Source organism: Triticum dicoccoides, chromosome 4B (assembly GCF_002162155.2).
Source record: "Triticum dicoccoides isolate Atlit2015 ecotype Zavitan chromosome 4B, WEW_v2.0, whole genome shotgun sequence".
NCBI classification, from domain to species: Eukaryota; Viridiplantae; Streptophyta; class Magnoliopsida; order Poales; family Poaceae; genus Triticum; species Triticum dicoccoides.
The window spans coordinates 186,921,359-186,943,145 of NC_041387.1; the positions used below are offsets into that span (position 1 = coordinate 186,921,359).

Here is a 21,787-nt window from a genome sequence, read left to right on the forward strand (position 1 = left end):
ATGAGCCCGATGCCCCCTTCATCGACGCCGTCGCCGTACGACACAACCGCCGCCCGAGGACCTCACCGGAGGCCACCTCGCCGAACCTCCCCCGCCGGACTGCTTCGCCCTCCCTCGCCGGACTGCCTCCTCGACGCCGTCGTCTCCGCCCTCCTCCTCAACCCCCACTGCCTAGACCCTACGCGGCCCTCCCCGTGAGCACCTTTCCTCCTCCTCCCCTGCTCACAACGGTCCCGCGCCCGACGCCGCCTCTGCTGGCGCACGCAACCATCTGCCAGCGCCGCGCCTGGCCTCGTCCTCGCACAGGCGCGCCCCTGCCGCGGCTCTGCATCACCCCGTCAACGCCCGAGCACGCCGCCGTGGCCCCCCTGCTCACCCGCGCTCCGGCAAGCCTCCCCCCTCCTTCTCCGGCGACCGGTCGGTGCCCCGTGGCCCCAGGCCTCCCCTCGCCCCGGCCATCGCCGCCCTCTCTGCTGGCAAGCCCTCCCTCCTACCTCGCTGGCTCTAGCAAGCCGCGTCAGCGCCGCGTTCGCCGCGGCATGCTGGTCCGGCCGCTTGGCCTCGCCCACTCCTTCCCCCCCAGCCGCCGGGTACTGGTCGCTGGGTACGCACGCCCCAGCGCCCGTTAACGCGTGCCCGTGCCCGCTTGTGCCCTGACCCAATGACACGGGGGCCCCACGGCCCCCAGAACGTTTCTGTTAAGTAAAAAGAAGAGAAGAAGAAACAAAAATTATTATTAATAATTAATTAATTAATTAATTAATTAATTAAATTAATTTTGATTAGTTAAATTAAGCAACTAATTAATCTAATTACACATTAGTTACCTAATTAACCTGATATGTTAATTAGTTAGTTAGTTAGTCAATGACAGTGGGGCCCACCCCTAATTAATACTAATTAGGTTAACTAATACGCCTAATTAAAAATGTGTCACTGACCAGTGGGACCCACTGGTCAGGTTGACCAGTCAACCCTGTTGACTGCTGACGTCAGCATGACATCATGCTGATGTCATAACTCTAATTTCGAATTTATTTAAATAATTAATTAAATTACAGAAATTAATAAAATCTTTAGAAAATCATAACTTTTAATCCGTAACTCGGATTAAATTATTTTCAACATGAAAGTTGCTCAGAACGACGAGACAATTCTAGATACGCAACCCGTTCGTCCGCCACACCCCCCTAACCTATCGAACTTGCAACTTTCCCCCTCCGGCTCCTCTGCCCGAAAGCACGGAACGCCGGGGATACTTTCCCGGATGTTTCCCCTCTTCACCGGTATCACCTCATACCGCGTTAGAACACGTCTAGCTCTGCTTGTTGTCCTGTTATGCACTTGCTTGCTATGTATTTACTGTTTCTCCCCCCTCTTCTCTTCGGTAGACCCCGTGACGATGCTGATGCCCCTGTGGTCGACTACGTCACCGATGACCCCTCCTTCTTGTCTGAGCAACCAGGCAAGCCCCCCCCCCCTTGATCACCAGATATCGCCTATTCTCCTCTATACTGCTTGCATTAGAGTAGTGTAGCATGTTACTGCTTTCCGTTGATCCTATTCTGATGCATAGCCTGGCATTGTTGCTACATCTGTTGATACCTTACCTGCAATCCTAAATGCTTAGTATAGGATGCTAGTTTATCATCATTGGCCCTACATTCTTGTCAGTCTGCCTTGCTATACTATCGGGCCGTGATCACTTGGGAGGTGATCACGGGTATATACTATACATACATACATACTATACAGATGGTGACTAAAGTCGGGTCAGCTCATTGAGTACCCGCAAGTGATTCTGATGAGGGGGCTGAAAGGACAGGTGGCTCCATTCCGGTAGAGGTGGGCCTGGGTTCCCGACGGCCCTCGACTGTTACTTTGTGGCGGAGCGACAGGGCAGGTTGAGACCACCTAGGAGACAGGTGGGCCTGGCCCTGTTCGGCATTCGCGGATACTTAACACGCTTAACGAGATCTTGGTATTTGATCTGAGTTGGCTACGAGCTTATACGCACTAACCATCTACGCGGGAGTAGTTATGGGTATCCCGACGTCGTGGTATCAGCCGAAGCACTTCAGACGTCAGCGACGGAGCGGCGCGCGCCGGATTGGAACGTAAGCCTGCTCTTGTATTAAGGGGGCTAGTTCTGCTTCCGGCCGCCCTCGCAACGTGCAGGTGTGCTATGGGCGATGGGCCCAGACCCCTGTGCGCTTAGGTTTAGACCGGCGTGCTGGCCTCTCTGTTTTGCCTAGGTGGGGCTGCGACGTGTTGATCTTCCGAGGCCGGGCATGACCCAGGAAAGTGTGTCCGGCCAAATGGGATCAAGCGTGTTGGGTAAGTTGGTGCACCCCTGCAGGGAAGTTAATCTATTCGAATAGCCGTGATCTTCGGTAACAGGACGACTTGGAGTTGTACCTTGACCTTATGACAACTAGAACCGGATACTTAATAAAACACACCCTTCCAAGTGCCAGATACAACCGGTGGTCGCTCTACCTCAGGGATATGAGGAGGGGATCGCCGGGTAGGATTATGCTATGAGATGCTACTTGGAGATGCTACTTGGAGGACTTCAATCTACTCTCTTCTACTTGATGCAAGACGGTGGCTGCGAGAAGCGTAGTCTTCGACAGGATTAGCTATCCCCCTCTTATTCTGGCATTCTGCAGTTCAGTCCACTGATATGGCCTCCTTACACATATACCCATGCATATGTAGTGTAGTTCCTTGCTTGCGAGTACTTTGGATGAGTACTCACGGTTGCTTTCTCCCCCCTTTTTTTCCCTTTCCTTTCTTTCTGGTTGTCGCAACCAGATGCTGGAGTCCAGGAGCCAGACGCCACCATCGACGACGACCCCTACTACACCGGAGGTGCCTACTACTACGTGCAGCCCGCTGACGACGACCAGGAGTAGTTTAGAAGGATCCCAGGCAGGAGGCCTGCGCCTCTTTCGATCTGTATCCCAGTTTGTGCTAGCCTTCTTAAGGCAAACTTGTTTAACTTATGTCTGTACTCAGATATTGTTGCTTCCGCTGACTCGTCTATGATCGAGCACTTGTATTCGAGCCCTCGAGGCCCCTGGCTTGTATTATGATGCTTGTATGACTTATTTATGTTTTAGAGTTGTGTTGTGATATCTTCCCGTGAGTCCCTGATCTTGATCGTACACATTTGCGTGCATGATTAGTGTACGATTGAATCGAGGGCGTCACAAGTTGGTATCAGAGCCGACTGTCTGTAGGAATCCCCCTTCCACACTCCTTGGCCGAAGTCAAGTCTAGACGTTGCAAAAACTTTTACTAACATGGCTGTGTGTCTTACGGGCACACGTCGCCATTGGGTGATAGTAGGATCTTTTACTCCTCGACTTTACTCTGGGACCCTGATCTCTCCTCTATTCGGGTTAAATGAAGTTTACTAAATCTAACATTAGGATCTCGTTATCACTTTCACCCGGAGAGCCCCTTATTACTAATGATCGTCTGCTGCACCAGAAGACCCTGAAGATACTCTCAGCTGTTAACCCGAGAACTTCTGTACATCGCGTTTGCAATTCACCTTCCACTACAAACCCTTATGGATAACTACTTGCATTTGTTATTCTTACATTCATCCCCAGTGGTCTATTACAAGATACCCTGAAAAACTCGTCGTTGTTTCGATAATCCCTTGAGCTTACTGCCTTGCTGTTCTTTGTCACTTGAATACCCCTACGGTTAATTCTCGCACTTATCGAGTATCCGCTCATCCCCCAGTTGTTCATGTGTTACACAAAAGTCTTCGAAATACCACCCAATATTTCGAAAATCCTCAGCAACCTATTGCTCTGGAATTTCTTGTTTGCTTTCATTATGATTAATCCCATAAGTATAGAAATCTTATTGACATTCCTTGTCATTATCATTTTGAGTCTGTTGACACAATATGTTGCGAATACACGCAATCATCATTGATCCTTATAAATTACCTTTCCGGCTGAGCTTCCATTCTTTCAACTGGAATTGGTTCTCGACCAATCCAATTGTCGTTGATCGTACCCTAAGGCTATTCAACTTATCCATCCCTAATCAGAGCATTGCTTCTGATCCCTTGATTTGGAAATCATAATTCCTTTGCATTTGACAATTGAGTTAGTCAGTTGTTTCTATAATCTGATCTCCTTGCATTCTTCCTCCTCTAGTTGAGTACTGATACTCGTATCAGATCCTTTGTGGACCATCAAGTCCTTTGTTGGATTGTTATCCGATAGTGTCCTACACATTTGATCACTTTGTGAGTTCTTCCCCTGATACATAATGCCTTTGTTAAGTTGTATCCTCTGCTTGGCCAACCATGCTCTGCTTTCGGGCTTGTGTTATTTACTCTTGAAACTTGTGGTATATGTTTCTAAGAAGCCCCTATGGGTTGAACATATGCCTTCTCTAAACCGTGTGAACCCGAAAGTTTTCATGAGTCATACTCTTCTGGTGCTTCACCAGATAAAATTTCAACACTGCAACTTCATCGAGCGCGAGAAGTGAATGAAAGGTTGTGCATTGGAGAAGTGGGAGTCGACCTTGAACTTTGCGTTCATGCCCATGGACACGATGTACATCTTCTCATCGAAGCTTCTTTTAAAATCAATTATTCCCTTGGTATAAGTTCATCTTATATCTGAGATCTGGCCTTTTTGCAATCGTGGTTCTGACCATGTTCTCCTTTAAATATCATGTCTTGTGCAAGTTTAAGCACTTGTCTTCTATAGAGCAATACCCCAGTTCAACTTCTAGTTTGATCTGTCGTCGAGTATTACCACCTGGTATCTCGAGATTATCTTGGAACTGCAGAATTTCTTATGAGTTCTTCATCAAGTACTACATACTCACCGATTACAATCTTTCATGGGCTCGGAGTTATTGAACACTCAAAGACACCGATAACTGGACCGAGTCCGCTCTACGGTTCAACAACTCTTCTATAAGTACGAGTTTGTACCCGATCACGCCATTCCTAGCCGGTTTGGCTATATCATTGTCGTGACGATTCTAATGGTGCTACCTGGTCCTTATTCTCGGAGCACCAATTTTCGACGATGAACTAACCTTATTCTCGGAGCAGCAGTACTTTCAACTAGCACTCATGACTGTTGTGACCTTTGCTGGTTCTTCTGTTAGCAAGAAAATCAAATGCCATCTACGGCCGCACCGCCGGTGTTTTCCTAAAGAAACTCAGTTTGTCTCTATTGTTAAGAGCAAGCAAGTCAATGAAGGAGAACAGCGAAACGAAGCCGTGAGGGCAAGCCAGCGAAGAAAAAACAAGGCCATTGCGGTTCAAAGCGGCTCACAGCACTGCAGGTAGGCCGGTCGAAGACGGCCGTTGGAGGTAGCGGTTCGGAGGCCGAACAACGACTTGCGGCGCAGGAACCGACAGCGGAGGCCGGCCACGAAACCGCAGCGACGAGATCTGCTCGAGGTGGGCAGTAGCGACATGAAGCGGGTCCCTGGCCATAGTGGCAGCTCAAGGTGACTTGCCGGCGGCGCAGGCGGAGGTCGATGAGGCAGGGCCGACTTGCAGCAGGGGTGGCCCAGCGCGGTGGCTCGCACAGAGGTGAGGACATGGCGCTCGAGGTCAGTGGCGATGGCAACGACAGTTGCTTGGCGGGTCAAACGCGGGCGTCTTGAGTAGTGCTATGGCAAAGGCGAAGGTAGGCGGGCCCGCGGGGGTGGCTCCAGGTGATTCAGAGCAGCAGCTTGGCACCCATGGCGGTGCCGCCGGCGGCTTTCCAGGTGAGAGGGCCATGGCAGAGGCGGCTCATGCCGCAACGGCGGGTTGAGGTGTGGCAGTGCAAGACGGCAGCGGCGGCGGTTGACGGAGGTCCAGAGGCTGTAAGATTTGTTAGGAAGCGTTAAACCCTTTGCTCGGGCCGCATGTGTATTCATAGAAGGATTCCCGTGGCTTACAAGGTTTGGAATATCGCTAGGATTCTTCCAGAGTACGTCGAGAGAGATATGACTTGAGGAGGAAGACTAGAACAGAAGAAGAGATAGAATCAGAAAACAATTTAAATAGCTACCTCTATGAACTCTATTCTAACATCCTCCCTCAATCTAAACCTATGAAAATTTCTCTAGGTTTAGATTGTACTTGTACTCATTCAACCTCCTCGTAGTAAGTGGTTTGGTGAAGCCATCAGCAAGTTGGTCTCCTGTGGGAATAAACTTGATGTCAAGTAGCTTTCGTGCTACTCTTTCTCTCACAAAATGAAAATCAACCTCTATGTGTTTTGTACATGCATGGAACACAGGATTTGCTGAAAGGTAAGTTGCACCAATATTGTCACACCATAACCTTGCAGCTTGTGGAGTCTTGATTCCCAACTCATACAAAAGAGTCGGAATCCACATAACTTCGGCAGTTGCATTGGCAAGAGCTTTGTATTCTGCCTCAGTACTTGACCTTGACACAGTAGCTTGTTTCCTTGCACTCCATGACACGAGGTTTGATCCCAGAAATACAGCAAAACCACCTGTTGACCTTCTATCATCAGGACACCCTGCCCAGTCAGCATCTAAATATGCACTAACTAGCATGGATGGTGATTTAACAATCTTGATTCCAAGTCCCATTGTAAACTTTAGATACCTCAGAATTCTCTTTACTGCAGTCCAATGAACTGTACTTGGTGCATGCAAAAACTGACACACTTTGTTGAGAGAATATGAAATATCAGGCCTAGTCAACGTTAAATATTGTAGAGCACCAACAACACTCCTATAGTTTGTTGCATCACTCGGTCCAAGTAATTCACCTCCTTCAACTGTAAGTTTTTCAGAAGTGGAAAGTGGTGTACTTACTGGTTTGCAATGTTCCAGTCCTACCCTCTTTAGAATATCTGTGGTGTATTTCTCTTATGTAAGAAGTATTCCATCCTTGATCTTTTTTACCTCTATACCAAGAAAATAATGAAGATCACCCAAATCTTTGAGTGCAAACTCCACATTAAGATCACGGAGCAGACAGGTAGTGGCCTCTGTGTTGAAATATATTGCCCACCTCCCTCCATCAGTTCGGACTTTTGGATGAGTTGGCTGGAGCATGAATTCAATATGGTATCAGAGCCAAGAGGTCTTGAGTTCAAGACCCTGCCAACGCAGTATTAAAAATAACGATTCTGCGGCCTACATCGATCCCACGTCTAAGGACTAAAATAGCCTAGACATGAGGGGGAGTGTTGAAATATATTGCCCACCTCCCTCCATCAGTTCGGACTTTTGGATGAGTTGGCTGGAGCATGAATTCAATACTCTAAACTGGAACTAGCAACAATTATATCATCAACATAAACAAGAACAAACGTAGAGACATTGCCTTTGTGATAGAAGAATAATGACGTATCTGCCTTGCTTGGAATAAAACCAAGTTGTTGTAACTGAGTGCTCAACCTGGAGTACTAGGCTCTTGGGGCCTGTTTTAAGCCATACAAAGCTTTGTCCAACTTACAGACAAAATGAGGTGTGCTTTTGTTTTCATACCCTGGTGGTTGCCGTATGAACACTTCTTCCTCAAGAACACCATGGAGAAACGCGTTCTAGATGTCTAGCTGACGTAAACTCCACCCTCTGGAAATATCAATAGATAATACAAGTCGAATAGTAGCTGCCTTGACAATAGGGCTAAACGTATCCTCATAATCAATTCCAAATCTTTGTTTAAACCCTTTTGCAACCAATCTAGCCTTGTATCTATCTGTACTTCCATCAGATTTTCTTTTGATCTTATAAACCCACTTGCAATCGATTAAATTCTTTCCCTTTGTTGGAGGTACAAGATGCCATGTTTTATTTTTCATGAGTGCTTGATATTCATTGTCCATAGCCCCCTTCCATTCTTTGTGAGCAAGAGCTTCGGCTAAATGAGTAGGTTCACCCGAACTAGTAAGAAACGCATACTTGCGAGGATCATACCTTACTGTACCGTCCTTGTATTCTTTAGGCTTGAATACTCCAGATTTTGACTTGGTATGGCACTGAGGATTTTCAAGTGACACATGTGTGGCAGCTGTTGTGGTTTCTACATCACCAGAACCGGCCACAGAAGATCCAGCCGCCAATCCCCCTGGACTGCCGTGCTGCAGGGCTCCAGACCTGTGATGGGCACGGGATCCAGCAAGATCTGCCTCGTATCAGGCGCCTCAGCAGGGGAATCCCGCATGGTACTGTTGGCGGGGTCCACTCCGGTCGGGCTGCCGGCCCCGGAGCGTGCCAGCTCCCATGTGGCGCATGCGGACGGGCTGTGCCCCGCGCCATCTGGGTCCATGCCTAGACCGCGGTTGGTCACGGGCTTGGGTGGCGAACTGGTCCCACCACTTGGCGCTTCAGGAGATGCGGGGGGCGCCGCTACGCGCCGAACGACAGGGGTGTCAGCCTGGGATCGCGCGCGGCTATCAACCTGGGATCGCGCGCGGCAGTTCTGCACCAAATCTGCATCGGATCCAGTGCCGGTTTCGTCCTCTTCTGCACACATAAAATCATATCCAAAAACTGCAATTTTTCATTAGTTTCTGAATTTTCTCCTGGACTAGGCACATGATCATGATCTATTAATTCTCCCCCGTGATCAGTACGTGGCAAAGGATCCGAGAGAAGAGAGATTTCAGCTCGAAGAAGGGCTCCTACATTTGGAGGAAGTTTGGCAAAAGGGAAAATAGTTTCATCAAAAATCACATCCTGAGAGATGTAGATGCGTCCAGTTGAAACTTCTAGACACTTGTAACCCTTATGAAGATTGCTATAGCCAAGGAAGACACATTGAGTGGAGCAAAACTCTAGTTTGTGGCGATTATATGGACGAAGGTTGGGATAGCATGCACATCCAAAAACTTTGAGGGAATTATAATCTGGTTTTTGATGAAACAATCGTTCTAAGGGAGTTGTGTTCCCAATAACCTTACTAGGCAAACGATTGATAAGATAGGTGGCAGCAATGAAAGCTTCATCCCAATATTTTTGAGGCATAGATGCATGAGCAAGAAGGGAAAGACCAACTTCAACAATGTGACGGTGTTTGCGTTCAGCAGAACCGTTCTGTTGGTGTGCATGCGAACACGAAACATGATGCTCAATGCCTATGTTTCGAAAGAAGGAGTTGAGTTTCCCATACTCTCCTCCCCAGTTACTCTGGACTGTAATGATTTTCTTGTTAAATTGACGCTCAACAAGCTTTTGGAATTCTTGGAAGACAGAGAAAACTTCGGATTTGAACTTAAGTAAGTATATCCATGTAAACTTACTATAATCATCAATGAAGCTAACATAATATTTTTTTCTTCCAAATGAATCTCTGGCATGACCCCATACATCACTGAATATCAGTTCCAACGGAGCATGAGACACACTATTTGAACTAGGATAGGGGAGTTGATGACTCTTGGCACATTGGCAAGCATCATAAACAGACTCTTTATTCTCACGACTAGACAATTGAAGATTGCCTCTATTCACTACTTGATCAACTATTTTTAATGAAGGATGACCTAATCTTTGATGCCACCTCTCTAAGGACGGCTTGATGACGGAGTAGACTTGACGATGATGTTTGCGGGTAAGAGCTCTTGATGTGATAGGATATAGACCACCGACGCATCTACCGTGATGGAGGAGCTCCCTCGTTGCCCGATCCTTAATGAAAAAAAATACTTGGGATGAGTTTCAAAGAAGATGTTATTATCAGCGGAAAAACGAGACATGGAAGCAAGGTTTTTGTTGGCTTGAGGAACATGAAGAACATCTTTTAGAAGAAGATCACGTTTAGCATTAGGGAAATTAATAGAGGATTGACCAATGTGACATATGTCCATACCTCCTCCATTTGCGGCGGTGTTAATCTGATCATTGCCATAGTATCTCTCCCGACTTGCAAGCTTCTCCAACTCGCCGGTGACATGATATGTGGCTCCTGAGTCAGCATACCAGACGGTGTCCCCGACTTCTTCTTGCTCCCTGATGGCTGCAGCTATGTGGCGCTCTTCGGGCACGTAGTCTTCATCGTAGCGGTGCCAACAATCTTTCACCTCATGTCCTGATTTTTTGCAGAGCTGGCAACGCGGCCTGGTGTTGGAGTAGGAGGCACCGGATGAGCGTGGGCCAGAGTTGTTGGTGCGCCCACGCCCGCTGTTGTTGCCGTTGCCGCGTCCGCGTCCCTGGTGACTGCAGTGACCGCGGCCTCGGCCTCCAGTTCCGCGACCACGTGTGAGAGAATTAACTGATGACCGATGGAGATTGTTACCTTGTAGTAGATTCATACGAGCTTCAAAGCTCAGCAACTGGTTGTAAAGCTCCTGTACAGTCACCGGCTCGATACGTGCAGCCAGGGCTGAGATCACCGGGTTATACTCGATGTCCAGCCCTTTGAGCACATAGGAAGTTAGCTCTCCTTCAGAGAGGGGATCACCGGTGCAGGCAATCTTCGCCAGATACTCAGGCACGCCCATGTTCCCTTTGTGCAGATTGGCGAGGGCGATGCGGGTGTTGACGATCTGCGCTTGCATCTGGGCAGGGAAGGAGGCGTGGATGGCACTCCACACCTTGGCCGGCGTCTGAAGAGTAGCTACCTGCGCAAGAATCTCACGTGATAGAGACCCCATAAGGTATCCTTGTACCTTTTGCTGCTGGGCGTACCAGATCGACCGGGCGTAGTTGAAGACTTGCTCCTCTTTCCCCTCTTTGGTGATGGTGATGGTAGGAGGGGGCGCCGGGCTTGCGGCGTCCAGGAAGTGTTCCATCTGTGCTCCCTTTATTTTGGGTAGCACGATGGTCTTCCAGAGAAGGAAGTTCGTCCTTGTAAGCTTCTCAGATGGAGGAGACCCGAGAGAGGAGGCGCTGCTGAAGGTGGATGAAGATGTATAGGTGGATGGTACGATTTGGGTGGACAGGGAACTCATGGTGGAACCGATCAGGGCGCTACTGGTGGCGGCGATGGTGGAAGCAGCGGTGCTGGCGTTGGTGCCTGACATGATCTCTCTCTCTCTGCCTCTCTCTGGGTAGGTTCAGGTTTCTCTCTCGATCAACTAGATCGATCTTTTCGGAAAGCTAGACGTACGAGAGGAAGGGCTCTGATGACCATGTAAGATTTGTTAGGAAGCGCTAAACCCTTTGCTCGGGCCGCATGTGTATTTATAGAAGGATTACCGTGGCTTACAAGGTTTGGAATATCGCTATGATTCTTCCAGAGTACGTCGAGAGAGATATGACTTGAGGAGGAAGACTTGAACAGAAGAAGAGATAGAATCAGAAAACAATTTAAACAGCTACCTCTATGAACTCTATTCTAACAGAGGCGACAATGCATCAGCAGCGGCTGAAGTGGTCTGCGGCGATCCGAAGCTTGCTCCGGTGGCTGGGAGACAGTGCAAGTCCGTGCCCACGACCAACTCTCCCATCGGGTCATGGCTGGTTTGACCATCCTTTTTTTCAACAGTGCATGTACTCCCATCTTTGCACGCAGGAGATGCTGCCAGCCGTGGCTCTTTTCCTTCACTGTTGATTTCCTTTTGTGATGACGTGGAGAGCAACAACACAAACGTGGTACTTTGGCCTTGGTCAATGTATTGATGGCAGGAAAGTACACAAGACGATAGAGTAGCAATCTCGGCGACTTATGCACGTACAGAATTCCTATCGGTCTCGGTCTCTTCCAGGCAGTGCATCCAACATCGATCTGGCTTCGGATCATTGTATATTGAAGGAAGTAACAACAACAACTACGAGTAGATGATCCGAGTAGTATACCCAATCAGATTTTCAACGTAAGTTGACGGTCTCAGCAACTTGGTGACTTGACGGCTTGACGGATTGCTAGACGCCGTGCACAACAGCCGCTGAGAAAGCTAATCCCGTCCACCCCATTGCACAGTGACGTAAGGATTAAACTCCTATTTGCCGCTTTGACTCAACAGATCGGCCAGTGACAGCGACGGACAAACCCTAATTTTACCTTAAATCTCGTATATATCGTTCCAGCTGATTGCCATGGAGACGATGTAGATCTTTCCAAAACTCGTTCTTCTTCATCTAGAAAATTGCGAGTTTCTCGAAACCTTGGGACAAATCCCTTCAAGAACTCAACACCACCGTGCACAGGCCCCACGGTGGGCGCCAACTGTCGTGGTTTTGTCACGGCAGATGTCCTAGTGTGAGGACTTAGTCGTGAGGCCAACGCATCTATGTGGTAGCTTGACAGGGGTTGAGCGGAATCGAGAGACGCAACACAAGAAAAGGGTTTAGACAGCTTCGGGACCCGGGAAACACCATCCGGTAACAACCCTACATGCTGTTTGTGGCTAGGTCTCATCATCATCCGCCGGTAAACCGGCTATTTGTGTCTAGTCCTAGAGATTGTTTCTTCTTGAACCTCCCCCTTTTGGGAGCCCTGCCCCTCCTTATATAAGTTGAAGGGGCGGGTTACATATGGAGTCCTATTAGGATTAGGACTAGTCTACCTTCTAATACAAACCGGATACAAGTCCGGGTCTTAACTCCTTGTAAGGTAAATATTCTTCATGCCTTTCCTCTTAAACCAGCCCACCATTAATATAAACCGGCCTTCTGGGCCTTGGGCCTTGTCATCCGTCTGTCCCGCCTGCCAGGTTACCAGTGAGTCATAATGTTCATGTAGGTTGCTTGTAAACTGTCTGGTCAGGGCGGGTCGCCAGTGAATCGCCAAGTGTCAACCGGGTCTCAAGTAAACCGCCAAGCCCGGTCGGGTCATATTTCTGGCCGGGTCATACCGCGTGGTATATCCCCGATAGTCATGGTATATAATTTCTTTGTATGTCTCAAAATATAATGGCTTCATGAAAAATTCACTAACATAGTCCTCAGGATGCAGTTTTTGCTTTGTCATTGCAGATATGGCATGAGTGCAAGGTACTCCTGACATGTTCCCATCTCTTGCAATCATAGGTATATTTTTCCATGTCAACACAATATTGTTTTTCTTTGCTAGTAACTTTCCATATTGTTGGACCTGCTCTATCAGCCTGACAGTACTTGTCATATTTCTTGTTCTCTTCTAAAATGTCTGCATTGTTGGATGTGATTGTCCACCTGCTAATCTGTATCTTCTCTCTAGTCTATTGCCTCTTGATCATCTGCTTGGTCATAATCCCTTCAAACATTGTCCTTATAGGTTTAGCCCTAACATTCAGTATCATCTTGTTGAACACTTCACTCAGGTTGTTCACCACTAGATCTGTTTTGCAAGTATGATCCATAGCAAACCTAGCCCAAGCAGAAGTGTCGGTGTCAAAACCGGCGGATCTCGGGTAGGGGGTCCCGGACTGTGCGTCTAGGCGGATGGTAACAGGAGACGAGGGACACGATGTTTTACCCAGGTTCGGGCCCTCTTGATGGAGGTAAAACCCTACGTCCTGCTTGATTGATATTGATATTGTGGATGTTTACAAGAGTGGATCTACCACGAGATCAAGGAGGCTAAACCCTAGAAGCTAGCCTATGGTATGATTGTAAGGGTTGTTGTTGTTGTGTCCTACGGACTAGAGCCATCCGGTTTATATAGAGACCGGAGAGGGCTAGGGTTACATAGAGTCGGTTACAATGGTAGGAGATCTACATATCCGTATCGCCAAGCTTGCCTTCCACGCCAAGGAAAGTCCCATCCGGACACGGGGCGAAGTCTTCAATCTTGTATCTTCATAGTCTTGGAGTCCGGTCGATGATGATAGTCCGGCTGATGATAGTTTGGCTGATGATGGTAGTCCGGCTATCCGGACACCCCCTAATCCAGGACTCCCTCAGTAGCCCCTGAACCAGGCTTCAATGACGATAAGTCCGGCGCGTATATTGCTTGGCATTGCAAGGCGGGTTCCTCCTCCGAATGATAGAAGATTGTGAACACCAGGATAGTGTCCGGCTCTGCAAAATAAATTCCACATTCCACCGTAGAGAGAATAATATATACACAAGTTCAATCTGCTGACGTTTTTTGCGGCATGACGTCACGCCACTACCAAGCCATTACTTGAATCGTTTTTTACTCTACCACCTCAGCGCATTTAGCGAAGCGGTTTCCTTGGCACGTCTTGTCGAAGCAGAGATCGTGTTCCCCCTTAATCCAGGATTCTCATCAATACGGACGTGGGTAACCCAACCGCGCCATTGATGGTGACGCTTGGGGGATAAGCGAGTTTTACCAGGCCGGTGGGGGACGCGTAGACTTCGCCCGCCCATATAAGGGATAAGGATTCACCTTTTCACCTACGCCTTCTTCCTCCTTTGCTTATCCATATCCGTGCACTCGAGCTCCAGCGCCTAAGCCCGCACATCCCGTCTCAACCTTCCCCAGTCATGTCTGGAGCGGGAGGCAAGTGGATGACCTCCTCCGTTACGGAGGAGCACATCGAAAGACTGCGCAGCGCTGGATATCTGTCCGGTGACATCGCGCACCGGCTGCCCGACGAGGGGCAGCTCATCCCCACCCCCAGGCCCCATGAGAGGGTCGTTTTTCTTCCCCACTTCCTCCGCGGACTGGGCTTTCCACTTCACCCCTTTGTCCGGGGGCTCATGTTCTATTATAGCCTGGATTTCCATGATCTAGCGCCGAACTTCATCCTCAACATCTCGGCATTTATCGTCGTGTGCGAGGCCTTCCTCTGCATCCAGCCCCACTTCGGCTTGTGGCTCAAGACCTTCAATGTCAAGCCGAAGGTAGTGAAGGGCACTCAAGCGGAGTGCGGAGGCGCCATGTTGGGCAAGATGCCCAACGTCCTTTGGTTCGAAGGGGCCTTCGTGGAATCCGTCAAGGGGTGGCAATCGGGGTGGTTCTATATCATCGAGCCGCGCGACCCTAAGTGGGCGGCGGCCCCTGAGTTCAGATCTGGTATCCCCACGCAGCTCACCTCCTGGAAAGAAAAGGGCTTGCTGTGGGGTAGTTCGGAGGAGATGACGGGACTCCAAGCCTGTATCCAGAAGCTGGTGAAGAAGCTCAAGCTAGTTAACGTGGTCCAAGTCATGCTCGTCCGTCGGATTCTCCTATGCCAAGAGCGGGCATTCAATCTGTGGGAGTTCAATCCGGAATAGCACCAGGCGCTGAGCGGGCTCTTCGACACGACGTACGAAGGCGCCTGGAGGGTGCTGTTTAAGGGCGCCGAAGCCCCCGCATCCGCGACTGAAGATCGTGGATTTCACTCGCAGCGCCAAGCCGATGAGGTAAGTGATTCTACCCCTTTACGGGACACTTGCTTTTCATAGTTTGACTCTATGCGGGTTTTAATTTCCCCTTTTCCTTTGACAGGACTGGATGAGGAAGGCGGAGCAGATTATCTGCCCGGCTCCTATGCCAGAAAACCCAGTAGACGCCCATCTAGCGAGGCTGCTGGTTCCGGCACCGCACGTGGTGCCGGAAAAGAAGGCCAAGAAGGAGGCCACGGGTGCTCGAAAGAGTTCCCGTTTTCAGGTGTCCGGCGACTCCGGGGCGGACTCCTCCCCCGAAAACAAGGAGGAGAAAGAGGACTCTCTCCCAGAGGGGGGAGAGAGGAAGAGGAGGGCTTCCCCAACAGGGGAGGCCGAAGGGTCCAAGAGGGGAAGGACTATTCCCCCGGACAGCTCCGCCAACATCAACGTTGGTGAGGAAGAATGGCCTTCAAGGGCCAGGCCTCCGACGAGATCGTAAGTATCCGGATTCCTGAATGAGTTATAATTTCTTTTTATGCGTCACATAGTGTCATTCTGATGCCGCATGCTGCCTGTAGTCCAGCCAATGATGATCTCCCCGCTTCATCGAGCGGGTCGTTGGCTCCGTCGGAGGTAGACTCCATCCCGACCGCCTCCACCCCTCGCGACACCGAGGATGCCGAGGTGGGATCCCTAGAAGGGGCCCATCAGGGGGAGGCTCCGGAGGCGCCACGAGGCGGCCTCCCGGACTTTGCGCCGGACTCCATATCAGAACCCGCAGTGGCTCTGGAGTCCGGCCGGCGGCCCCTTCGCACGAAGGGCAAGACCGTGACGCCGGCGGCTTCCGTCCAACTGGAGGCGCCAGATAATTTGTTGGAGGCGCTCCAGAGCGCTTCCATCGAGGAAGAACACCGCACTATTATGAGTGCGGTGATTCAGAAGGTACAGCTCGCCAAGAGCGGGCTGACCGAAGCCTGCAGTAGCCTTCTATCAGGCTTTGATGTAAGAAGTTAAAAATTTACAATGTAATACCGCATAGACAGTAGCCCCTGATGTTCGGTTCGGTGTTCGGAAAGAAAAGCCGGACTGAGGATCTGAAGAAAAAAGATATACGCAGGGTTGCTAAAAAATTATGTCAATATGGGTTGCAGGCTGCGCTGCTGACCTCTGCCGCACTGACTGTGGAGGTCGGCGCTTTGAAGCAGGAGCTCGAGCGGTCCGAGCAAGAGCTCGGCCGCGCCAAGAAGCAGCTCCAGGACAAAGAAGGTGAGTAACACCATTTTGAACTTGTACCTTACGGAAAAGGATTTAGGTTGCAACAAAAAATAACAAGGATAACATGGGTACTGCAGGGGCCACGAATGAGGTGGCGACCCTGAAGGAGGCCGTGTCTGCGGCCGAATGCAATGCGGCCATGGAACGGGCAGAGCAAGAAAAGCAGGAGGCGCGGGTGGCGGTGGTTCAGCAAGAGCTCCAGGCTCTCATGGAAAAGCATGAGAGTTTGGAGCGTAAGTCAAAGACTCGAGAGTCCGAGCTTGCCTCGGCTCTCGAAAGTGCCAAGACTGCCAAGGCTGATGCCCATAAGTCCCTTCAAGAGATTGAGTTGGTGAGGAAGATAGCGGCGGGTAAGGCATTTTTCATGCAAAGCAAGCATGTGAATGTAAATTACGTGTTACTTACCCGTATTCGGAGCTCTCCAGGGGCATTTGCAGATCTGCCTTGCAGTGTATCTGATGCCTCCGCATTCTATCGAGTCGAGGAGGGGAGCTCAACGGAGAAGGTCTTCTGGTCTTAGTATGCTGAGGCCGGCCATCCGGTGCCCCCAAGCGACCAGCTGAAGCAGCTGGTCGAGCTCCACAAGGCGGCCGAGGAGGCCATGAAGGGCCTCATAGTCCGACTGTGGCCTGGAGAGGCCATGCCTGGGAGCTACTTCGGCCTCGTGCGACGGTTGGTGGATGCGTGCCCCTGGGTGGAGGTTATCAAGCGCTCCGCCTGTATTGAAGGAGCTCGTCGGGCCCTTGCCCGCGCAAAAGTGCATTGGGGCAAGCCGGATGCGGATAAGCTAATCACTGACGCGCCACTAGCGGGCAAGGAATATCATATGCCCGAAATGTACTATAGGACTGTCCTGAAGGGTGCCCGCAAGATTGCGGATGAGTGCCCCAGGGATGTAATTATTGAGTAAATTTGCAATGTGTTATCCTGTGCGCTGAAAACTTTGTTCATATGCGCTAAGCAACGCTTGTTAATTTAAAATATTACCTTCTGTGCGGCCGTTTATTAAATCTGAGAGATGGCAAGTCGTCGGCTTCAGCCCCCATGCCACGAGTGCTGGGGTGTTCGGGATAAACTTGAGCACTCTTGTTCCCATTTTTGGGTCCATCTAGGGAGGCGCTCAACACAACGAACAAGGCAACCAGACTTATAGTGCTTGAACACTCTCACTTAGCCATATAATTCTATAATTTTAAATTTCGGCGAAGCCCCTAGTATTCGGAAGACCGAATTAGGGGCGCTATCCACGCCTTCGTCGGACATTATCCGGAACTTCGCTCGAAGCGGCGTAGGTCTTTAAGGACCCGAAAGGACCTCTCGAACAACGACCAGTCTCTCGCCTTATCATGACAGTCAGTTTTAGCTTTCTCCAATGAGGCGTTAACCCGGCTCAACCGGGGCGCAATCGCAGTGGTTCTCCCAGTGCTACCTTAGCCGATAGAACGGAACGTAAGGTGCCAAACATGGGAGCCGGGCAAACCCAACTATTGACCCAAGACATGATTCGGAGCCGATTCATATAATGCTATAAGTTCGGGGTGCCGCACTTGTGAAAGTGTTCGGACTTTATCACACCATAATGCGGGGAACATAAGCCCCTGGTGTATTTGGCCGTACCAAAATGTACGGATGCAACATGTCGTAAATGAACATATATATATATATATATATATATATAAGGTAATGCAATTATGGGCAAAAAGTGCTGCATTTTATTCGAGAAGATCTGTTATGAGTATGGAATGATACAGATAGTGCGGAAAGCAAGGGATTGGACGAATTAAAGGCGTCTCCCTCCAGGGGTAGGCCGCGGAATGGTGTATTTAACAAATTTAATGCTCGTAATGGAGACCACCTGAGTGTTCGTCACGGCCTTTCTCCCTCCCTGGCTGTTGCATCATGAGTTCGGCAGGTTCGCCGCCGGACAGAGTTCTATATAAAAGAGAGAGAAATAAAAGATAAAAGAGCGACACACTTGGGAGCCCCTGGTGTGGTCGAACCGCACTCTGGGTCTGTTGTGGTTGTGCCTCTCCCCCTATGCCCATGGTATCTCCAGGGCGTAATTATGTATGCGGAGAGTTTGTCTTACAATTGAGCAAGGGCTGGGGTTGAGGCCGCATTGCTACGCATGCTCGGAATGTGCCAGGTGGTCTTGGTTGATGTTGCTCCAGACGCGTTTGGCCGTGTCCGGTCGTTTAACGGCCGGACTCGAAAATTGCCTTAAAAGGCTGCTCTGTACTTCTGCCACGAGAGCCGCTATATGTTCCTCCGTTCGGAGGGAGCGTTCTGTGTTTCCATTGACCGTGATGACTCCACGAGGGCCTGGCATCTTGAGCTTAAGGTATGCATAATGCGGCACCGCGTTGAATTTTGCGAACGCGGTTCGTCCGAGCAGAGCGTGATAGCCACTGCAGAACAGGACGATGTCGAAGATTAACTCCTGGCTTCGGAAATTATCCGGGGATCCGAAGACCACTTCCAGTGTAACTGAGCCTGTACAACTGGCCTCGACACCTGGTATGACGCCTTTGAAGGTTGTCTTTGTAGGTTTAATCCTTGAAGGGTCTATGCCCATCTTGCGCACTGTATCCTGATAAAGCAGGTTCAGGCTACTGCCGCCGTCCATCAGGACTCTCGTGAGGTGAAATCCATCGACGATTGGGTCTAAAACCAATGCGGCGAATCCGCCATGGCGGATACTGGTCGGATGGTCTCTTCGATCGAAAGTGATCGGGCAAGAGGACCATGGGTTGAATTTTGGGGCGACTGGCTCCATCACGTATACGTCCCTTAGTGCACGCTTCCGCTCCCTCTTGGGAATATGCGTTGCGTATATCATGTTTACCGTCCGAACTTGAGGGGGGAATCCCTTTTGTCCTCTGTTGTTCAGCGGCCGGGTCTCTTCCTCGTCATCGCTGTGTAGCCCCTTGTCACTGTTTTCGGCGATTAATTTGCCTGCCTGCTTGAATACCCAACAATCTCTGTTGGTGTGGTTAGCTGGCTTTTCGGGGGTTCCATGTATTTGACAGGAGCGGTCGAGTATTCGGTCCAAATGGGACGGGCCCGGAGTGGTTCTTTTGAATGGCTTCTTCTGTTGACCAGGCTTGGAGCCTCGGAATCTGGCGTTGACTGCCGTATCCTCATTGTTGTCACCATTAATGCGGCATTTGTTTTTGTTTCGACGCAACCTGCCATTGCGGTCCTTGGTATCTGGACTGCTAGCGTTTTTGCTGAGGTTGTTGCTGCGAGCTAGCCAGCTATCCTCTGCCGCACAGAAGCGGGTCATGAGTGATGTGAGGGCTGCCATGGATTTCGGCTTCTCCTGTCCTAGGTGCCGGGCCAGCCACTAGTCGTGGATGTTATGTTTGAAGGCAGCGAGGGCCTCTGCATCCGGACAGTCGACGATTTGATTTTTCTTTGTTAGGAACCGTGTCCAGAATTGCCTGGCCGATTCGTCTGGCTGCTGGATTATGTGGCTTAGGTCATCTGCGTCCGGTGGTCGCACATACGTGCCCTGGAAGTTGTCGAGGAATGCGGCTTCTAGGTCTTCCCAGCATCCAATTGACTCTGCGGGCAGGCTGTTACGCCAATGCCGAGCTGGTCCTTTAAGCTTGAGCGGGAGATATTTGATGGCGTGAAGATCGTTGCCGCGGGCCATATGTATATGGAGGAGATAATCCTCAATCCAAACCGCAGGGTCTGTTGTGCCATCGTAGGATTCGATATTAACGGGTTTAAACCCTTCAGGGATTTGATGATCCATTACTTCGTCAGTGAAGCATAGTGGGTGTGCAGCGCCTCTGTATTGAGCAATATCGCGACGTAGCTCGAGAGAGCTTTGTCTGCTGTGTTCGGCCTGGCCGGAGTAGTTGTATCCGGCGCGACGGTATTCGTCGTGGGTCTTGGGGTGCCCGCGTGATCCATAGATAGATCTGGATTGTCTTGCCTTGTCCTCCAATATATCTCGCAAGTCCGGCGCGTTCCCCCGTGGCTTCATGATTTTTGAGCGATGCCGGGGTACGGCTTTGGTGGAGGGCTTGCATGCCTCTCTGCCGCGGCCACGAGGTGGTCGGTCTACCGTATTGTGCGCTGGTGATGTAGGTTTGTACACTTCCTCCTCTAGTCGGGGGAGCAACTTGCGTTTTGGGTAACTTTTGGAGGGGCGTTCGAGTTCATACTCTTCGGTCGCGAGGACCTCGGTCCATCTGTCGGCTAGTAGGTCTTGATCAGCTTGAAGCTGTTGCTGCTTTTTCTTTAGGCTGTTTGCCGTGGCCATTAGCCTGCGTTTGAAACACTCTTGTTCGACGGGATCCTCAGGCACGACGAATTCGTCGTCGTCGAGGCTTGCCTCATCTCCGGAGGGAGGTAAGTAGTTATCATCCTTGACCTCTTCGTCTGCCGCCCTCTCGTGAGGGCTTGCTTCTGCCTCCTCCTGCGCTGGATCGTGCTGGAGGGGGTTGTCTTCGGCACTTTCCGGGGTGCTATTATCTCCTGTGCCGGAATCTCCATTCTTGCTGTGGCGGGATTTAGAGCGGCGCCGCTGACGTCGGCGCTCGCTGTTTCTTTAAGGAATCGGCCTCCGCTGCTTCTTTGCCATCCCCATCTTTTGGGGTGTCCACCATGTAATGTCGTATGACGAGGTGGTCTTCCAGTGTCCTGTAGGCACTGGTTCTTGATAGTCTCCGGCATCGTCGTCCATACCGTCGATGTCTTCGGAGTCGTAGTCGAGTACGTCGGTTAGATCTTCGACGGTGGCTACGAAGTGGGTGGTGGGTGGGCTCTGAATTTTTTCGTCGTCCGCGTCCCAACCGTCCTGGCCGTAGTTCGGCCAGGGCTCTCCGGATAGCGAGAGATGCTTCAGCGAATTTAAGATATCGCCGAAGGGTGAGTGCTGAAAGATGTCCGCAGCGGTGAATTCCATGATTGGCGCCCAATTGGATTCGACTGGCGGGGGCGCAGGAGGTTCGGAGTCCGGCAGAGAGTCCGACACCTCGGAGTCATGAGCTTTATGCGGGACAAGGTAAGTGTTTGGCTCCATCGCCGTAGAAGTTGCAGCTCCCGAGGCGGTGTCCAGCCATCCATCCTCGATCTGAGCGATCGGCTCCGGACTATGGGTCGGAGCGGATTCATGTGCGGCCTCCAAGGTGCTGTCCGGCGGCAGAGTTAGGTCGTGCCCATCGTGACAGCGCGGCACGCTCGGCTGTGGCTCGGATCCATCGAAGATCAAGTCCCCGCGGATATCGGCCGTGAAGTTTAGGCTTCCAAACCTGACCTGACGGCCAGGGGCGTAGCTTTTGATCTGCTCCAGATGGCCAAGCGAGTTGGCCCGCAGTGCGAAGCC

The 21,787-nt window shown here is 50.5% G+C and overlaps 1 pseudogene; it reads right to left on the minus strand.

The window, feature by feature from the left end:
* LOC119292614 overlaps positions 1 to 21,787 on the minus strand; it is a 163,553-nt pseudogene that overhangs the window by 56,934 nt on the left and 84,832 nt on the right.